This window comes from Euprymna scolopes, chromosome 9 (genome assembly GCF_053919585.1).
Source record: "Euprymna scolopes isolate OS-2025 chromosome 9, ASM5391958v1, whole genome shotgun sequence".
Classification (NCBI taxonomy): Eukaryota; Metazoa; Mollusca; class Cephalopoda; order Sepiida; family Sepiolidae; genus Euprymna; species Euprymna scolopes.
The window spans coordinates 115,510,486-115,512,798 of NC_136490.1; positions in this window are offsets into that span (position 1 = coordinate 115,510,486).

Sequence of the window (2,313 nt, forward strand, 5' to 3'; positions counted from 1 at the left end):
CACACAATATTTATTATGACACTATATATACATATTTCAAGGTCGTACCATTAGTTTCGTTACGCTCTCACATCCACGATCGAGCACTTTATTGTATTTTTTTCATCGCCTCCTGACACGCTATATATATATATATATATATATATATATATATATATATATATATATATATATATATATATATATATATATATATATATATATATATATATCATTTGCATGTCCATATAAGCACAATTTCTTGCGATCAGTGAAATGTGAGAACGTAGTTGATAGACACGAATTTTATGATGAATATTATATGATGATCGTAAGTGGAAAGCCGCCGAGTAACGCTTTGATCACGTGCAGGTTCTATACTTTATGTCAAATACATGAACGTTATCAGTTTTCACCATCATTTGTTTTATTTTTATCAATCATTATTAAATGTAAAATAGCGATCGCTACTTTTGTCCGTTCATAAAAAAATCGTAATTTTATACAAAACATCTGATTGGATTTTAACACTGAACAATCGATTCCTAGTCTAAACTGAGATCCATTACATTCAATATGTTCCTCTGAATTTGTTCATCCATTGGTTATACACACATACACATAGACATATGTATATATACATATATATACATATATATGTATATATATGTGTGCATATATATATGTGTGTGTGTGTGTGTGTGTGTGTGTGTGTGTGTGTGTGTGTGTGTGTGTGTGTGTGTGTGTGTGTGTGTGTGTGTGTGTGTGTATCCAATATGTATATTTAGCCAGCATTTTCTTTACGCCTATTTCATTGAATTGTAAATATAAAATAATGATCGAAAATAGAATTAATAGAAAAAAAACATTTATTTTATTTAATGAAATATATATACATATATATGTGTGTGTGTATATATATATATATATATATATATATATATATATATATATATATATATATGTAAGGAAGACCGAAGGATCTGTCGAAAATGTGTGCTTCATATTGAAATTCTGATCAATACTCGCTGACATTTGGAACTTATAAAATTGCAAAAAGGGCGGTATATCTATCTATCTATCTATCTATATATATATATATATATATATATATATATATATATGTATATATATAGATGGATAGATATGTGGGGGTATATATATATGGGTGTAAATATATGTGGGGGTATATCTATATATTATATATGTGTGTATATATATATGTGTGTGTGTATATATGCGTATATATATATATATGCGTATATATATATATATATATATATATATATATATATATATATATATATATATATATATATATATATATATATATATATATATATATATATGCTGGTAGCCAATTGAGTATTGACATGCTCATATCTTTGGTTCGATGGAACGAAACTACATGAAAATTTTCAGTCTTTTTGAAGCTTATATTATTCTGTAGTTAAAATTTTAGATAATAGGTAAAAAGGAACATTACGATGTGTAAAAAACGATATTTTTTCAACCTGGTATTAAGAGACAAGGAACACTTTAGAAAAACCCCTAATTACTGTGGTGGTGACAGTGATTGATTGACACACACAATTCTTGAGTTCAATCCTGAGGCACGACATTTTTTTTTAATTCTTCTAATTAATTTTAATGTATGGATTACAAAAAAAAGTCATCAGAAGAATAAAAAAAAAAATGTCGCGCCTCAGGATTGAACTCAAGAATTGTGTGTGTTAATCAATCACTGTCACCACCACAGTAATTAGGGGGTTTTCTAAAGCGCTTCCTTGTCTCTTAATACCAGGTTGAAAAAATATATATCGTTTTTTGCGCACCGTAACAAAATTATGACCACATGAAAACAGCTGTTTATTTTACGTGTAATCTTATAGGAGTTTGTTATTGTACGTAGGAACGTCCATATCATCTATAATTTAGTTCTCTATTTATTCATATCAAAATAACCACTCAAGGTTTCTTTAAGGGTCAGCGGTCGTCTAGTTAGAACGTAAAAAAGATCCCTTCAGTCTTCTCTCGATAATTTAATCGATGACGTCATCATTTTGTCACATCATCCAATGTGCATGGTTAACCACCATCTTTTTGTAATGAATGACGTCATTCTTTTGTTATCTCTTCGTTTATGATCGCATACGTTATTACGTCATCCACTGTGCACGGAAACATCAACTAACAAATAGGAAAAAGACTCGGAAAGTTTTGATAGATAGATAGATAGATAGATAGATAGATAGATAGATAGATAGATAGATAGATAGATAGATAGATTTAAATATTTCCACACGACCATCTTTTATTCTTATTATTTGGATT